The 19,486-nt window shown below is 43.2% G+C and overlaps 1 protein-coding gene across 1 annotated transcript in view; it reads left to right on the top strand.

Annotated features, from left to right (window-relative positions):
• LOC140693566 (uncharacterized) overlaps positions 1–15,937 on the top strand; it is a 115,325-nt gene extending 99,388 nt beyond the window's left edge. Inside the window, exons 12-13 of the mRNA XM_072957354.1 lie at positions 2,432–2,502; positions 15,673–15,937. The gene's annotated coding sequence lies outside the window, so the exon portion shown is untranslated. The remainder of the gene's footprint in view (positions 1–2,431; positions 2,503–15,672) is intronic.
• Positions 15,938–19,486: the final 3,549 nt, after the last annotated feature.

The following is a 19,486-nucleotide window of genomic DNA, read 5'->3' as shown; positions in this document are numbered from 1 at the left end:
TAAAATAAATAGAAACAAAATAGTGGAGTTAATGAATATCTTAGAGTTGATGTGTGTCCTTGTATGTATTTTGATTTCTCATCTTTATAAACATAATCTACAAAAAGTTAACTTGCTTAGAATAAGAGTTAAACACAGGGACATGACACACTCTGTTGGGGGTTGAAGGTGATATCTTTGGCAAATTATATAGCCTCTTTTTGCCTTTGTTGCATCTTCTGTGAATGCCCCCGTGCCCCTCATCACAGCTGATTTCCTAGACTAGAAGTTGGGAGGGAGGCTGCTGAATGGAGTAAGAGGTGGCAACTGCTAGGAACAAAGAAGACAAAGACAAAAACAGATTAAAGCCGAGAAACTGAGTCCTAATACCCTCAAAGGAAAAATAATCCCGCAGTGTTTTGAGCCACTTATCGTAAGGGAAACAAAATCACGTGGATCCAAATCTCTTGAGCATATGTATATTGTGGGTGGGAGGGTATCATCAGAAAAGGGTTGAGAAGAGGCTTTTTGGTTTCCCTTAACGTTTTCAGTAAGAATGGGGTGCAGAAGCAAAAACCACCCGCTACACAGTAGAAGGTGTTGTTTTGTGCGAAACTGACCAAAGTTTGGAAACCAGTCATCAGTGGTGCTGGGAAATGAAGAGGCTTCTGGATTGGGTGGGGCACTTGCTGTGACTTCCAGGTGACCTGCTGGCTGGGGTCTGTGAGGCGGGCAGTAGGTTTGCAGTGTGACCTGGGCATAATCCCTGGCTCTGAGGCTGCTGGTCTGACTAGCAGACCTGGGCAGATGCAGTCCTATTGGGGCATCTCGCGATGTGGCCTGGGACACCTGCCAAGCTGAGGGCGAGAGGAGGGATCCCCTAAGGGGGTGTCCCTTTGAAGAGTAGAAACGTCCTCCTGCAGGGGAGGAAGAGCCTCTGAGCAGCGGGCCGGATGCACAGGCAAGAGCAGCCTGAGCACGGAGATTTCGGGGACCTGGAAGTCATAAAGTGGCCCGAACAGCCTTGTTCCTGAGAAACTGGAGGGAAAAGATGCTGCAAATGCAGGCTAATTTCAGACCCTGTGGTGGGTCATGAGTGATAGGAAAGAACTGGTCAGGCAGGCACGAAAGAACCCTGTGGTTGTCCCAGTTGGGGCGTCACACCAGAGGGAGGAGCAGAGTTATAGACTTTGTCACTTTTTATCTGTGTGACTTTGAACAATAACACCCCACCTCTCTCTATATATATCTTCATCTGTAAAGTGACCGAGTGACAACTCGTGTCATCAGAAGGCTTAGTTTAGCTCTGATCCTCATTGTCCAGTCCTGTCAGTGCTGCCCTGCAAGGTTCTGCAGTGGGTGCTCTTACCCTGAGATGGGAGGGCGTAGAAGGGCATTGTAGCACCCGAGGGCAGGAAGGGGTTGCTTTAAAAGCAGACATGTAGCCTCCTGCAGCTGCAGACCTGCAGGCAGTTTGGTTTATGGTCGTGGAGAGGACTTTGGAGGTCTTAGCATCGTCTTAAGACTTGTTTTCCCTTGGGGACCTGATTTGCCTTTGCAGATTAATGTTGAAGATTTGGGCTTCTGGCAAAGCTGTTTTCAGAGATGGGTATATATGTAACATATAGTATAAAATGAAAGGTTTTATTTAATATTTGGGACTTTGTAGCTGTAGGGAACAGCTCTGTTGGCCTGGTTTCCACGGAGGACACTAGCAGTCGTCAGAGCGTGCGGGAGGGCAGGCAGCCTGCAGTGCTGCTGCGGGGGTTCTCCCCAGCAGGACGCTCTGCTGAGTTGACTCTTCTCTGAGTTTGGTTGCCAGAGGAGCAGACAGCAAAGTAATGAGTTCTGGTGGGATTGTATAATGACAGGAAGAAAGAGGGAGCCGTAGTTCTTAGGGACTACTACACTCTTTTGGTTCCTGATCCAGTGTGTCCCATTACACAATTGATGAGTTGTGTCTATTCTGGGACTTGATTGAAATAAACGTGCAGCCTGAATATTAAGAGTTATGTTTTATTTGTCAGAAGGACTCGAGCCAGGATGACCGCCTCTCAGAACACTCTGAGGGACTGCTCGCAAGAGTAGGGGAGAAGCTAGGATTATATAGGAGCTTTACAACAAAGACCAGGTAGTCAGAACAATAAAACATTGCTTGTTATCTAAAGAAAGCCAGGTATCTCAAGTTCATGAATTTAATGCTTTTCAATATATGGGAGGAAGCCAACATTTGGGCTGACTGAATATATACTTTAGACAAGCACCTAGCTATCTAGGGCCAGTAATCTGTCCTTTCTTATTCTGAGTCTGCTCAGAGGGCACCGTTGTGAATGGCTGCAGGCCTGTCTTCACTGGGGGGTGGCGGCAGCCGCTGATGACTTGTTTTCAGCATTCTTTGTTTAGTGACATGGTTGCAATATTTTCATTCAATTTGTAGTGTTTTCATTCACAGAAAATTATGGTATTACCCTGATTATGGATAATCTGGAAGCTTGGAATGGAACCGAGATGGAATTACTGCAGGTAACTTCTACTTTAATAAGCCATGTGTAAACATGAACACGGAGGAAGCATACAAAAGGATTCGGTGGTGAATGGGAAGGGTTTCTGCACGTTACAGGAGAAGGCAAGGCAGAATTCTTCTTCTTTGTGGGCAGGTATGTGAGTCCAACTTTCCTTTCTGAAGTGCTTTCTGAGAACTGTTTATGGTAATGAACCAACATTGACAAACGGTGACACACATTGCATTTAAGAGCTGGCTGGCTTCAACTTGGGTATTGGACAGGTGGAATTCATAGGCAGTGGTCAGGTGGATGGGACAGAGATGGAGCCCAGGCCTGGGCCCATATTCAGGTTGAAATCGCCATTTACTCACCATAGCGCCTTGGACTTGAATGTAACCTCTCTTAAACTGATGGTGAGTCTGTGAAATGGGCATGATAATATTCGTTACTTCCTGGGCTTGTTGTAAGTTCTGAAGATTATTATAGCACACATGAAGCACTTAACACACTGACACTTAGCAGTGTACACTTTGTTCGACCACCACGCTTGGTGTGTGTCAGAGCCTTAAAGGCAGCATGTGTCTGTTTAGGATGCACTGGTAGCCCCTTGGCTACTTTGTGAATTTGGTGATTTCCTTTAATACTTGTAACTCTGTGTGCCATGGGCAGTTATTTTTATGGACAGATGAGGAATCTCAGGGTAAAAAAGACTGTGTAATTTGCCCAAAGTCAGACCATAATTTTGTGTGCAGGGGCCTCGGTTCAGCATGGGCTCCTGGGCCTTCTGCTCTCTCCGTTCAGCACCAGAGCCAGATGTGGGCTCGGCTGTTTCCCAGCCCAGAATATCCGGCAGGCCACAAGACACACCTGGTCCTGTGCTGCTTGAGCAAAATCTCCGGAGGAGAGGCAGTTACAAAAGGGATAAACATAAAAACAGACGACAGCAAATTGTGATCAGCTCTGAGAAGGAAAGGAACACGTCTGGCCGTGCAGAGCTGGGAGCTTTCCCATCGGGGCTGCTCTGGGGGCGCTCATCTCAGCTAAACAGGCTGTGCTGCTGCACCAAGGCAGGAAGGCAGGGCGCGTGTGGCCAGGTAGACAGGGCCTCGTTGATCGTACTCATTCCCTATTAAGTGGCAGGTGTCACAGGCACTTAACTAATAAACAGATGTTGGCCAGAATCATCACGCATTTTGCTTGGTAGTTTTATTGGCGCCAACTTTGAGAGGAGGTCATTGAAGCTGGGGAGTTTGCTGCATGCCCGTGATTACCATGGAAATACCCCCACTGGTCTTTCAACCTAGACTGGTGTGGCTGTCATGTCCCAGCCCTGTGAATGGCATCGTGCAGCTTCTCCCAAGTGGCCCAAATGACTGACATTGATATGCTTAATTCGTAGGAAATGGTATGTGGCAATAAGAGAAAAAGGTAGTAAGAAATTGGAAAACTAGAAAATAACCAATTCTTCCCCTGCTGGGGGACCGTACCCTGTGTCTCTCACCCCACTCACTGCCTGTCACCTCCTCCCTGCCGACTCCGTGTTCAGAAGCCACTCTGAGCCTTTGAAGAACATTTTGCCTCATGACACTGTTGACTAGGACCTGCGACCTCTCTGTCCCTGGTTAACTCTCTCTTCAAAGCCATTTAAATTTCTTGCAGGCTCCTCCACTCAAATGTAAGAATAGCCCCTTTAAACTTCTTGATGCAGCTCCTTAATGAAGATCTTGGGAAGGAAACCTAGCCAAAACCTGGGAGGTATTCACAGAGTGAATGTAACCTGAGCATTTTTTGACGTTCAGAATCAGAGCGGTGGGAGACACAGGAAGGCCTTTTTAAGTTAGCAAGTGGAAAGAGAAAGGACTCAGGATGTTTGAGACTGAAACATCTCGGTCCCAGCCAGCAAGGCACCTGCGTTCAGGATGGTGTGTGGGGAGTGCAGAGTTCTCAAAAAGAAAGAAGTGGTGGGATGGCAGGGAGGACATTTAGGTACTTAACTGGGGAAGGAAAAAGTTGGCTGAACAATTCATGGTTGAACAAGAGGATTGTGACATGATGTGCTTGTATTTTGGAGAGAAGGGTTTTGTGGAGCCAGGCCTAAGGAGAAATCTCTCTGACTGGGGAGTCAGCACAACAAAAAAACACACAGAACCAGGCAGACCCCATGGCCCCTGATGGGGGAGAGGCTGCCCACCAATTGGAGACCTGGAGGCTGCTTCTGTCCCTTAGCTGGGGCCTCAGACCTCACTTCACATCCCAGTCCTGTTGATACAAGAAAAAATATGTGGGGCATGAGAAGGGCTGTGTCCCAGGCTTCCGTTGAGCCCCTGGGATGTGCCCCACCAGATTTTGTTCCTTGGCTTCATGCAGTAAAGAATTCAAGAACAAGCCAGTGTTGAGTAAAGGTAGATTTATTCAGAGAGATACATTGACAGGCATGAGAAACGTCACGAAGTATGGGGGTTTGATGCTCAGATTAAAAGTAGGCACACACTCCACAGAAATAGTGTGGGCCTTCTCCGAAGAGGTAGAGAGAGGGGTTCCTGGGATGTGGCTCTGTGTTGCTCCTTTTCTTGGGCTTCGTGGTTTCATATGCTAATAAGTAGAAGGACCAGCCTTAGGGCAAGGGGCTGGGATTCCAGGGAGTTGGCCATTTTCCACCCTTTGACCTTTTGTGGCTAGCCTTGTGACGGCCATGGTGCCTGGGGCCGTGTTATTCACCATGTTACTATTACAATGGGTGTATAATGAAGCTCAGGATCTACTAGAAGTTAAATCTCTTCATCCTGAGCCTCAAGACCTATTGGGGGTTGAATTCTCCACCATTTTGATGTTAATTGCTGTGGTCTTTCTTGAATGGCTTGCTCTGCCCCCTTCCATCCTGTCTCACTGTGATGACACAGAGAGAGCAAAGGCCGGGCCCTGCGTGTGTTCCTGCATTTAACAGCGGGAGATGTGGGGTGGGCTGAGGATGACTCTGAGTGGTGAGAAATATGTTTCAGATTTTCCCACATGAGACATGGGGACCTGCCAGCAGCCATTGCAGATTTATCTCACGGGCATTATCGCTTGTGTTGTTACGGAAACAACAGGCCAGCCAAGAAATAAGCAGCACTCAGAGGGTGGGAGTACTGAGATTTATTATGCCAGCGGGCTCAGAGGGGCTTCTGTTCCCAAGCCCTGAGCACATCCAAGACGTGCACATGAGGTTTTATAGGGTTAATTACAAGTATGGGGCTTTTAGCCAATAAGGCTCGAACAACAAAAAGCAAGGAATCAGTACACTGAAGCTTATCAATTTGGAACAGATCACGTTACTGACAATTGTTGACCTTGGATTTTCGAGTTAGCTTGTTAGCCCAGTAAACTGACACTGAACTTCAGATTTACGAGTTAGCCCAGCAAAACTTAGATCAGTAAACCGACACTTATCACACTTAGATTTGTGACTTAGCTTGTTAGCCCAGCTGGGGTTTTTGTTCACAGTGTCACTCATCTTTTCTATTTTCCTTTTATTTTTAAAGTATTTAATCCAAATTTAATATCAGGATTTTTTTGGAAAGAAATTTCTCTTTTTCTTTTCTTTGGGGCTCTTTTGGGGGGTAGGTAATTAGGTATATTTATCTGTTAGTGGAGGCCCTGGGGCTTGAACCCAGGACCCTGTTCACACTAAGCACACGCTCTACCACCTGCCCCATCATCTTTTTCTTTTTGCTTTAGCTGCCAAGAATCTTACAGCTGAATTTCTAGTCGGCCTTTAACACTTGCCCTGACTTCATGGAATCCATTTTTATGAGTTTACCTCCCCCTGGTTTCATTTAAGTATTGAATCTCCATTTTCTCTTCACTCTCAGTTTTGCCTTTTTGTTGTTATGGTTGTTAAGCTGTGTTTAAAAAATTGTTTAATTTCTCTTTTAGCAGGAGGCTGAAGTAAATAAATATGTAAACAAACATCACACTTAAATGCTTTTATATATTCTAAGCTGTTTAGTAGTTAATTAAAAACCAAATTGAATATTAAAGGGATAACATTTTTAAATTATTTTTTAATTTTTTATAAAGACATAGCTGATTTAAAATATATGTTTCAGGTGTACAATAGATGCTCCATTTATAGTTACTGTAAAACATTGTCTGTATTCCCTGTGTTGTAAGATACATCCCTCTAGAGTGTTTACATTACATGTTGCAGTTTGTATAAGAAAGTTGGGTAACGCAGAGTCTGGAACGTGGCTGTGTATGACTCAGGTTCACGCTCACCCTGCCTGTCAGAGCTCAGGCCTTCACTCCTTTCTGCAGGGGAGCGAGTGGAGGCAGATCTCACCAGCGCTGGCACCACACTCTGAGTGGCAGTGACAGCAGTGACTGTGTGTGGACGTGAAAATTGTTGTTCCAAGAGTTTTACATGCTTTTCTGCATTTAATAATTAAAGCCCTCCTGTGAGGAAGGGTTTTAAGTTTTTAATGAATAATACATTTTATTTTGGTATTGATAGACTTCAAAACTCCGGAAAATTTACAGGAGTAGTACAATAAATGCTTAGATACAGTTCACCTTAAAGGGCACTATTTGCCCTTTTGTGACGGGCTTATTTTACCATAAATTTTCAAAGTTCATTCATATTGTAGCCTGAATCAGTACATTATTCTTTTTGTTTGATAATATCCTTTTCCTTTTTTTTCGTTTTTGGTCTATTTAAAAATATTTTCATTGAAGTCTAGTCAGTTTATAGTGTTGCATCAGTTTCTTGTGTACAGCACAAAACTTCAGTTAAATAGGAACATACCTGCATTCATTTTCATATCCTTTTTAAACATAAGTTACTATAAGTTATTAAATATATTCTCCTGTGCTATACAGTATATACTTGCTGTTTATTGTATACATACTCAGCATCTGCAAATCTTGAACTCCCAATTTATTCATTCCACACCCTCTCCCCTCTGGTAACCATAGTTTGGTTTCTATGTCTCTGTGTCTGTTTCTGTTCTGTAGATAAGTTTATCTTTTTGTTCCTTTGTTTTTGTTTTTTTTTTTTGTTTTAGATTCCACATGTGAGCGATCTCATATGGTATTTTTCTTTTTCTTTTTCCTGCTTATTTCACTTAGAATGTCATTCTCCTGGTCCATTCATATTGCTGCAAATGGCATTATTTTATTATTATTTTATTGCTGAATAGTAGTCTATTGGACATATATACTACAACCTCTTTATCCAGTCGTCTGTCAGTGGACATTTAGGTTGTTTCCATGTCTTGATATTGTAAATAATGCTGCTGTGAACATTGGGGTGAAACTGTCTTTTTGAATTACGTTTCCTTTCGGATATATGCCCTGGAGTGGGATTGCTGTGTCATCTGGGCCCCCAAGGTTTTGTCTTTTGAGGAACCTCTATACAGTTTTCCACAATGGCTCCACCAAACTGCATTCCCACCACAGTGTAGGAGTGTTCCCAATTCTCCACAGCCTCTCCAGCATTTAGTGTCTATGAACTTCTGAATGATGGCTATTCTGACTGGTGAAAGGTGATACTTGTTTGCAGTTTTGATTTGCATTTCTCTGATAATGATATTGAGCATTTTTTCATGTGCCTATTGGCCATTTGTATGTCTTCATTGGAGAAATGTTTCTTTAGGTCTTCTGCCCATTTTTGGATTGAATTGTTTGTTTTTCTTTTTTATCAAGTGTAAAAGCTGTTTACATATTCTGGGAATTAAGCCCTTGTCACTTTCATTTAATGCAACTATTTTCTCCCACTCCATAGGTTGTCTTTTTGCTTTAATTTTTGTTTTCTTTTCTGTGCAAAAGCTTGTAAGTTTAATTAGAACCCACTTGTATATTTTTGCTTGTATTTCTATTGCTATAGTAGACTGCTCTTGGAAAATATTGTTGAGATATATGTCAGATGTTTTGCCTATGTCTTCTTCTAAGAGGTTTATAGTGTCTTGTCTACAATTTTTAGTCTTTAAGCCATTTTGAATTCATTTTTTTGTATGTTGTGAGGGGGTAGTCTAACTTCATTGATTTACATGCAGCTGTGCAGTTTTCCCTGCACCATTTGCTGAAGAGGCTGTCTTTGCTCAATTGTATGTTCTCACCTCCTTTGTCAAAGATTCAATTACCAAAAGTTTGTGGGACTATTCTTGGTAATTTTGTTTATCCATTCATTGATGGATGGATATTTTTAGTGACTTTTAGCTACTCTGAATGATACTGCTATGAATATTGATGTGCAAGTTTTTGTGAGAATACATTTCCATTCTGTTGGCTGTACAGTTGGCCCACCATATCTGTAGTTTCCACTTCATGGACCAAGATGGCTGATTGCAAAGGGACTTGATCATCCTTGGATTATGGTATCCAGGGTGGGGGTTCCTGAAACCAACCCCCCGAGGACACTGAAGGATGACTCTACATGTAGGAGTGGAATTGCTCAGCCACATAACTCTAACCTTTTGAGGAAACATCGGGCTCTTCCAAAGAAGCTGCACCATTGCCCCTTTCCAACGGCTGCATATTGAGGGTATCCATTTCTCTGCCTCCTGATTGACACTTGTTATTGTCCATGTTTTGATTATAACCATCCTAGTGAGTTTAAAATGAGATCTCATTTTGATTTTGATTTCGCTAGTGATGCTGACCATCTTTTCAGATGCTTATTGGCCAATTGTGTATCTATTTAAATCCTTGGCAAATTAAAAAATTGGGTCGATTTTCTTTGTATTGTTCAGTTGTAAGCATTTGTTTTATATCCTGGATACTAGTCTCTTATTAGATATATGCTTTGCAAGATTTTTCTCCTATTCTGCAGATTGTCATTTCACTTTAATTTTTTTAAACATTAAAACAATTTCTTTATAGGGGAGGTAATTAGATTTATTCATTTTGTTTTTCTTCCTTAGTACGCACTCTATCATTTGAGCTACCCCTTTCCCCTTTCATTTCACACTCTTGATGTTGTCCTTTGTAACAAATGATTTTAATTTGATGAAGTCCATTTTATCTATTTTGTTTTATCACTTGTGCTCTTGGTATTGTATCTAGGAAGCCATAGCCTATCCTATGACCACAAAGATTCATACTATGTCTTCTTTTAGAAAGTTCATATATTTAGTTTTTACGTTTCTGTCTGTGATCCATTTTGAATTAATATTTGTTATATAAAATACGGGGTCCAGATTCCAGATTCATTCTTTTGCCTTCAGATACCCAGGTGTCTCTGCTCCATTTGTTGGATAGACTATACTTTCAATGGAGTGTTGTTGGCACATTTCTGGAAAACTGACTGTAAATGTAAGTTTCCCCCCAGGATTTTTTATTGTGTCTCATAGATTTCTGCATCCAAACTTATGACAGAAGCATAATGACTTGAGTGCTATAGATTTGCTGTAACCTTTGAGTGAGTCCTCCAAATTTGCTCTTCTTTTTCAAGATTGTTTTGGCTGACCTGGGTCCCTTGCTTTCAATATGAATTTTGGGATCAGTTTTTCAATTTTTGCAAAGAAGTCAGCTGGAATTTTGATAGGGATTCCATTAAATATGTAGATTACTTTGGGAAGTCTTAACATTTTTAACAATATTTTCTACCATTGCATGATCATGGGATGCCTTCCATATATGAAGATATTTTAAAATTTTTTTGGTGATACTTCAAAATATTCAATGTACAAATCTTGTAAACGTTTGTTAAATGTATCTCTCATTTTATTTTTTATGCAGTTGTAAATGGAACGGCTTAGCTTCATAAGGGTGGGACTATATATATCAATTTATTTATTTCTAGGATTCCTACATAGCAAATACACTAGGTTTATATTTGCTACATTGATCTATCCACAATTCTTCCCACCCCCGTGTCATAAGAAACCAAGACCCAGCTTAAGCCATCTGAACACCTATGTGGAAGTGAGAAATGAGACCTTTGGGTGGGGTTTGTGTAGATGATACTGAGATCTTATTCAGGATGGCTTCATCTTAATTTCTTTTAAACAATCCTTTCAGAGTACATAGTCAGATACATTAGGAAAATGCTGTTTTGATGTGTGGAGGAGCTAAGACTATAATTTTCAAGTAATTTCTAGTGAGAGTGTTGTACTTGAAACATAATTTGCATCAATCTTTGAAGATTTATGTTTCAGGAGCTTTGAGTAAATAATACCTGTCTTTATTCAATAACTACAACTAAATGCTCAAGCAACATGTAAGAGTTTGAGCAAACTGCTCCCGCCCCGTAGTGCTGGTTGGTTGCAGCTGTAACTGGAGTCAGCGCTTACCTCGCCCAGTACACTTGTGCTGATCTGCTCAAAACAGTTCGTCCAACAGTTTGTCGGTAGTCTTTTAGACAAAGCCATAAAGCATTGATTTAAGGTTGCTGGAATGTAATCTATTCTTATTAATATTAAGTAAGCACATATTGAGTACTTACTGTATGTTGGGAATTGTCCCTCAGCCTCACATGAATATTACTTCTAATAAAACCTCTCATATTTCCCTGTTATTTGCACTTTACAGATAAGGAGACTGAGGATTAGGTCTTCTCTCTTTTGGGGGGAGCTCATTATCAATGATGGGAAGTTGTAAGGAAAAAGATATTGATTCATCCAGAGAAAATATTTTTCTGAGATTCAGTATTGAAGAAGGTAACCACTGAAGAGGGTGATCATTGTTTGAGTGAGACGAGCCCCGGGTTGTACGGAGTCAGCATCCCTGTCCTGGACGCTGCACGTGTAGAGCTGCGTGGTGGGTGAGGCGGCGCGGCCGCGCAGGGAAAGCGGATGCCGGGCCGTTGGGCTGTGCTCAGGCCCGGTGGGGCTTTCTCCTAAGAGCAGTGGACCGTCATTGACAGATTTTAAGTAGGCTAGTGCGATGCTCTCGTAGATCACTTTTGTCTTGTAGAATGCTTAGAAACATTTAGAAGGCTCGGCAGGAGGTGATGTGATGAGTCAGAGTAGGGTGGCTGCGAGGTGTAGCAGTGTTCAATTTTCAAGTGATTTTCAGTCCCAGGTTTGTGGCTCAGTAGCCGTGTCACTTTGGATGACACACCCAAGGAAGTGAAACAATTTATCTAATCAATAGAAGCAGTGATGTACCGAACTCCCAGGACTGCTGTGTAGATCCAGTGAGATAACGTGTGCACAGTGTGCAGCATGGTCCCCAGCACAGAGTCAGTGCTGAGGGAGTGCCAGTGAGTACCTGGTAGGACAGGTGTGGGTGGTGGATCTCGTTGACTGAGGAAATTTGCCCCTGAAGGAGGGGTCTTGTCACATCTGTGAGTGATTGGCCTGAGCTGGGAGAGGCAGGGAGACCTTGCCCCCGACCAAGGGCCCTGGGCAGGATGGCTATGGGAGGAACACCGTGAAGTTAGCTCTTTGCAGGTGGAGTTGGAGGTGCCCTTGAGACATCTAAGTGCAGTGTCACAATCACAGAAGTGGTCTGGTCCCGGGCTGTGCATTTTCCTGCTGAGATATTGATCTCTGAACGCGAAGACATACTTTACAGGACAAGTGAATAGTAGTATCATCTCTCATCAAAGCTCACATCTCTTTATTCATCACTCACTTTGCTAATTGGGTACTTACAGAACACACTTCACTGTCCTCCCCTGGGCTCAGGCTCCACAGAAAAGAGCTGGTGAGTCTCCCTCTTTTCCAGAAGAAGACACACTTAGCTGGTAGACTTCTATACCTCGCCAGACTTAGAATTTTAGGTTGTTGATTTAATTCTATTTTCTGTTGGTCATCTCCTGACAGGAGAGACGTTTTACCTCATGGTCAGGTTTCAATTAGCTGTTACTGAGAATTGCTGGTCTGATCCATAGTGTATTTATTCTATTAACTTTGTAGAGTACTTATCATTTTTCTGTCTTTGCTCTTTAATTTTGTTTGCCCCTTCAATTTTCTATATTATTTGGGACCTTATTTTATTTTTTAATTAAAAAATGTCTATTAGCAGTTAACAAAACAAAAGCAAAGAAAAAATGCACATGATAGCTAAATTTAGAAAATATCTTGTGTGTTTTCTGTCTCAGCAATGGAGGGTTCTAGAAACTCGTGAAAAGCTTCATTACATAAGTTCCTTTAAATTCTGATTAAGAAACAAAACCTTCCTTCCTCATCTTTCAAGCTGCACAGCTAATTGTCAAGAAAGTGAGGGGAAATTCTCAGAAGCCAAGACAAACCAGAAAGCAGGGATTCTGGGAGATACGTGAGCCTTAGAAGCCCTGGGGTGCCGGTTGGCTCCTGAACTGAGTTTCAGTTGCCCTGGCAGGAGGGCAGGAGGTGAGCCTGTGTCCTCTCACACTGGGAGTTGGATGGCTGTTCTTATATAAGGCCAAACACATCCTGAGAATCCTGCTTTATAAAAGGTTGAATTAGAAAGAAAAGAATAAAAGCATTCCTCAAGGCAAGGAAGTAAGGAAAGTAAAATTTATTGGAAGCGGGAAAAATAACATATCCAAAGTAAGGATTTAGTTTAAAGCTGTTCTGGCATGAGAGTGACCACAAACCCATGGCAGAAAATCACAGCTCCTCCCGGAAAGAGAAGGTGTGTTTTGAATGAATCAGTGGACAGCCATTCTGAAAAAGGCCTCCAGAGTCTTCTGGATCAAGATACTGGACTCAAACACCTCCCTTCCATGGTCTCATTTAAATAACCAGAAAGGTTTTAAAGGAAAGAAGCCATAATCATAGTTCTATTTATTGACATTACTTTATGCTAGGAATTCAAAGGTGACTATGGAGTTGTCTCCTCTTTTATGGACCTTACTTTCTATTTGACATAGTTGGGGAACTTGGTGGAGGGTGGTGTTAGTATGTTGCAATTAACCAGGAGAGGAGTTTAAGAAAGCAGTGAAGGGTTGGTGACATTTTTCGCTGAGGACAGTCCTGTTCAGTTGGCTTGTAATTACAGGCTCGTTGAGTTGTCACTGGAGGGAATTAATCTTAAGGAATTTGGACTTAGCTCAGGCCTCTTCAGAATGGACAAGTGAACCTGGAGAAAGACAGTCAAATCTGTGCAGACATTGAAGTTCACTTCAACATGTGGTATCCATGAGCCAAAGATAGGACTAGTAGGCAGCACTTCTTGAGGGCAGAGGAGTGGTTTTTAAGGTTCTTCAAGAATGAATCCCAAGGTACCGGGATGGCCAGTTGTCAAACTGTGACTTTGCTCTTTGGACGGTGTATCCACCAAGGGTATTGGCCGTTTATAAGTTTCCATTTCTCCTTAATACATGTCAGGTTATGAGGACGTGGGCATAAACGTTTCACACCTTGTCAAGGTGACTTTGGGTACCTGCCTAGAATCATGGGCACAGTTGCGGCTGCGTCATACATCTTGCCGCACATCCCGCTCCCCGGCTCCGTGATCACGGCAGAGTGGTTCCTTATTGAGCTGTCCATCTCCTCTGTGACATCGTAACCAAACAAAAGATTGGAGAGTATTAGCTTGGCTTTTTTCTTTTCTAACATTCCCTTCAAATTATGATGACTGATAGTGGACCCAGTTACGTTTGCAGATGATTTACAAGTAGGGCTGTCAGTACAAACCTTGTAATCCCCGCTGTGTGATCTAGAGAAGAAAGTTACACTCTTTCCAAATTGTTTTGATGCACTTATGTGGGAAAATGATGTATGTTTGAATATGTATTTCCTCTCTTACTCATCATGGCTAGAGATGAATATTTGTAGACATGGAATGAGTACTCTGTATTTGAACTGTATGGTCCCCTAAATTCTCCCCAGCTTTTTAAAGTCACCACTGGAGTGCTACCTCCAGAGTGCCGCAAAGCATCCAACACTGCCTGCTCTTCGGACACTGTAAGTTTCCAAGTTGGAGAAGGCTGCTGGCTGGTGAGGCAATCTCTCGCACATCTCTGGTTGGGTGATGTGAGCTGAGAACACAAGAATTGGCAGACAGTAACTAACCACGATCACGTCCATTTCTGGAACACTCATGGAGGATTTTACACCTATGCTAGTGGAATACGTTATTTCATTTAGTTTTCCCAAAAATCATAATTAGATTTTATCACCTGTATTAAAAAGGAAACTGTCAAAGCGAGTGACGTGCAGACTTTGGACTGGAACACGGGTCTTTCTGATCCCTGTCTCTGTTCCCTCCCCGGCCTATCCTTGCAAATGACCAGGAGACTCTTCCTCTGTCTTGAGTTTCCCTCTGATGTTACCGCTCTCTTTGTTTCTAAGAGAGGAAAACAAGTCTAAACTTACTTTCCAGTTGGAAATGGAATGGAGAGTTAACGTTGGAAGCCGGGAGAATCTGTCCTGTGATGAAGTGGTCTCCGAGCCACTTCCACTGGGATGTCACATCACTGTCTGGGCCCCTTGCTCAGCCTGTGCACAGGTGACAGCGCAGTTGTGCCGAGCAGTCCTCCCGGACAGGGCAGTGGGTTGGAAATGAGTTTGGGGATTTGGTTTCATTACACAAGTTCCTGAGGGCCTTGACCTGGCACTTCGAGTGGGAGCATTCCCTGTCCCACAGACTGTGCTCTGGGCCCGTGCAGACCTGACGTGGCCTCAGCCTGAGTCTCAGGGCCCGTGGTGATGAGGAGCATTTTAGCCCAGGGTCTGCCGGAGGCTCTGAGACTACTGGGCTGTGGGACTTTGTCCAGGATGATAATAATTCCTCCCCGAGTTTCAGATTTCCTTGCCTGTGAGCCGGGGTAGTAGTTGTTTCTGAGATGATTGTAATGATTCAGTAATGGGCGCAGCGTGTGCTGACAGGTAGCTGGGTGCTTTAGGAGCAGAAGTCGCAATCACTCTGTCAGCCTCTCCCTGTGCACTCTGTGCTTTGAGAAGTTGTGTGTTTGGTGAAAGTCCCGCCCAGACCCTAGGGTCTAGATGAACTGTTGTTCCTTTACTTTCCCTTCCTTTTCCTCTTTCCCTTCTCTGTGTCCCATGTTTAGGTAGCAGATTCCTCTATTTCAGGGAATACGGGCTTTTCTAGTAAAGGGACAGGTGGAATGCGGAGAGGTGGGGCCCAGAGGGGGTCTGGAGTGTCTGCACAGTGCTGCTTCCCTGCGTTTCTGCATCCGGTCCCATCAGTGCACTAAGTCAGCCTTCCTCTTCCTTCCTGTGTCATCGGGTCTCTGTTTTAAGGGAAAACCATTTTTATGGGTCTTTTTTCACTTACGTGTTTCATTCAGATGCTTGTTGCTTTTCTCCCTGTGCTTCAGCGTTCCGAGGAGAAAATTCAGCCGTGCAGCATCCTCTCCGAGCTCTACGAGTTGATCGGCTTCCACTGCAAGTCCACCTTCTTCAAGCGGGTGGCCCCCGTGCGGCACGCGGCCCCCGGCATCCCGGAGCCTGGCGGGAAGGCCTGCTCCCGACTCCTCCTGCAGACGCTTCCTGGCTACAGTCTGTCACTGGACTTGCAGGACTTCAGCAAATGTGTTGGAACTAAAACATTGCTTCAGCCCCATTAACCATGCCTGGTTTGGGCCCTGCTGTCCTGCCTCATCAGGGTGAATCTTGATTCATTTAGAACAGGGCTCAGCAGACTTTTCCTTTCAAGGGCTTGGGGGTAAATATTTCAGGGTCTGAAAACCTCCTGATCTCTGGTGCAGCTGCTCAGCTCTACTGTTTAGATGCCAGAACAACCAGATAGTCCACACACCCATAGAGCTTTATTAACAGCGGTGGCTGGGGCTGGATTGGGTGTATGAACTGCAGTTTGCCCCCACAGCCTCCTCAATATTGACACCTGCACCAGAGTGTACATTTGTGACAATGGGTGAACCTACACTGACATGTCATCATCACCCATAGCCCATAGTTGACACTAGGATTTACACATTGTGTTGTGCACTCTGTGGGTTTGGACAGATGTACAATGACATGTATCCACCATCACAGCATCATACAGAGTCGTGTGTCTTAGTGACCTTAAAATGCTCCGTGCTGCACCTCATTCATTGCTCTTTCCCCTCTAGCCTCTGGCAGCCACTGATCTTTCAGTCTCTGTGTTTTTCCCTTTCCCAGAACACCATACAGTTGGAATCAGACAGTTGCTGAAACTTCCCAGATTGGCTTCTTTCACTTGGTAATATGCATTTAAGGTTCCTCCATGTCTTTTCATTCCTTGATAACTCATTTCATTTTAGCACCAAATAATAGTCCATTTTCTGGCGGGACCACAGTTTATTTATCCATTCACCTACTGAAGAAGAGCTTAGTTGCTTCTGAATCCTGTTGAGTATGAATAAAGCTGCTATTAACATCTGTATGCAGATTTGTGTGTGAACATAAGTTTCCATTTCATCGAGTAAACACCAAGGAGCACAGTTGCCGGATCATATGTTAGAATTACGTCTAGCTCTGTAAAAAATTGCCAGACCGTCTTCCAAAGTACCTGGGCCATTTTTCATTCCCACCAACAATGCATTATAATTTCTGGTGCTCCACATCCTCACCAGCATTCGGTGCTGTCAGTGTTCTGCATTTTGGCAGTTCTGACAGGTGTGCAGTGGTATCTCGCTGTTTCAGTCTGCATCCCCTTGATGACAGGTGCTGTGGAGCATCTTTCCAAAGGCTTCTTTGGCATCCAGATTTCTTCTTTGATGAGGTGTGTGTTCAGGCATTTTGCTCATTTTTTAATCAGGTTATTCATCCTTCTTGTTGAGTGTAAAGAAATTTTGGTATATTCTGGATTTCAGCCCTTTATCAGTGTGTCCCTGCCCTTCACCTTCAGTGCCAGAGTTGTCCTTTGGGTCTCAGTGGAGTGTCAGATCTTCAAAGAGATTCCCTGTCTTCCCTCAGCCTAAATACTGTCCTTGTATTTTTCACTTTCAGTGACTCATTTTGTTCTTTTTAAATAGCATTTCCCATAATTTGTAAGTATATTAAAGACAAAAGGGCAATGATTGAATACCGCCTGCCCAACCAGGCTGTGTGCCCTGTGAGAGCAGAGGCCCTGTCCCCACTCACAGTTTCCCATGACAGCACATGGCACATGTCCATGTAAAAGTGTGTAACGTGGGGCCAAACCTGATGAGCAGCTATGACGACATGTGTTGTCTACCATTTATTGAGTAGACTTTGTTTCTGATCTTAATTATTAAATCATATGAATGAAACTTGGTTGTTTTGAAAAATAAAACAACAAAGCACACCTCAATGTAATTGGTAATTTCTACTTAGATTTCTGACCCAGGAGGGGATGTTCACCATCATTTTGTGGAGGAGGTTGGGAAGGTAAAGTAAGAGAGTGAGATCAAATAAAGTAAAAATGATAACAGTCAGTTGGCTTTATTTTCACTGAAATAAAAGTTATTTTAAACCCTATCTCAGCTGTTGTCCTGTTGTTTTAAACATTTCTCATAGAATTAAATGGAAGCCCACTAAACCCTGAAAGGGAAACTGTGTGCTCAGGTCCTGAAAATTGTTTATGTCTATTTCTTGAGATACAAATTTCCCTGCTGGTTACAGAAATACGAGGCGGGAACACAACAGAGCAGTGCATGTGTCTGCCGGCTTCACGGGCTGCTCAGTGTCAATTTCATTTCTTGGGTTGCAGTTTAGGACGGATTTCCATGAGAAATATTGCTCAGACTTTTCCTGAATGAAGGATTGAATTTTCCACAGGAAATATTATGAAACAGAGTGACAAGGCACAAGGGTTTCCCATAAAGGAATAGTTGATATAATAAACTCTCACTATGGTGAATATTATTAATAAAAGCAAGTTGAAAATTTTATCACTAGGTCAAATGGCACAAATCCGTCTGAAGAAAAAAGATTCAAATTTTATAGAAGAAGTGGTTTGAATCAAGTAGAAATTATGATTTCTACACTATTTGTTGTAAGAACTTATACTCAGTCTTATCATAATTGCCGGTGGTAGGAAGTGGATCATTATTTATTTATTAAAAAAAATTCACAAGGTGTTATTTGCCCCATTATTGATGCGGCAGTCCTGTGGTTAGTTAAGTTGGGATATTTAGGAAACTTAGCTAGGTCTTCCGGACATTGATTTCAGCCACTTTATATTAACTACAATCTCTTCTTTTGTGTCGGCATATGGTCCATATATAAATATGGGGAGGAACAACCTCCAACTCGGTTTTACAGTGCAAACCGAAGGAAATTCAAACCGGCACTAGGAAACAAACTGAGAGACCACAGTAAGGGTTTCTTCTGCAACCCGTTCCCTTTGTGCTGGATGAACGAACGTCTCTCCACATGCTCAGTTCTGAGAGATAAGTGTGTGTGAAAGCCGTCCTTCAACTAGATTGAAGGGAACACAAAGTTTCTTTTCAGTTGCCAAATCCAATCCATACATATACATGGGGAGGTACAAGCTCCAACTCGGTTTTACAGTGAAAACGGCAGGCACTTCAAACCGGCACTAGGAAACAGACTGAGAAACCAGAGTAAGGGTTTCTCCTGCAACCCGTTGCCTTTGTGCTGGATGAACGAAGGTCTCTCCACATACTCAGGTCTGAGAGATAAATGAGAGTGAAAGCCGACCTTCACCTAGCTTGAAGGGAACACAAAGTTTCTTTTCAGTTGCAAACCCCACTCCATATGTATATATGGGGAGGTACAAGCTCCAACACGGTTTTACAGTGAAAACGGCAGGCACTTCAAACCGGCACTAGGAAACAGACTGAGAAACCAGAGTAAGGGTTTCTCCTGCAACCCGTTCCCTTTGTGCTGGATGAACGAACGTCTCTCCACATGCTCAGTTCTGAGAGATAAGTGTGTGTGAAAGCCGTCCTTCACCTAGCTTGAAGGGAACACAAAGTTTCTTTTAAGTTGCCAACTCAAATCCATACATACATATGGGGAGGTACAAGCTCCAACTCGGTTTTACAGTGAAAACGGCAGGCACTTCAAACCGGCACTAGGAAACAGACTGAGAATCCAGAGTAAGGGTTTCTCCTGCAACCCGTTCCATTTGTGCTGGATGAACGAACGTCTCTCCACATGCTCAGTTCTGAGAGATAAGTGTGTGTGAAAGCCGTCCTTCACCTAGCTTGAAGGGAACAC

This window comes from Vicugna pacos, unplaced genomic scaffold (genome assembly GCF_048564905.1).
Source record: "Vicugna pacos unplaced genomic scaffold, VicPac4 scaffold_19, whole genome shotgun sequence".
Taxonomy (NCBI): domain Eukaryota; kingdom Metazoa; phylum Chordata; class Mammalia; order Artiodactyla; family Camelidae; genus Vicugna; species Vicugna pacos.
The sequence above is the reverse complement of the archived record's forward strand: the minus strand, read 5'-3'. Positions and strand labels throughout refer to the sequence as shown.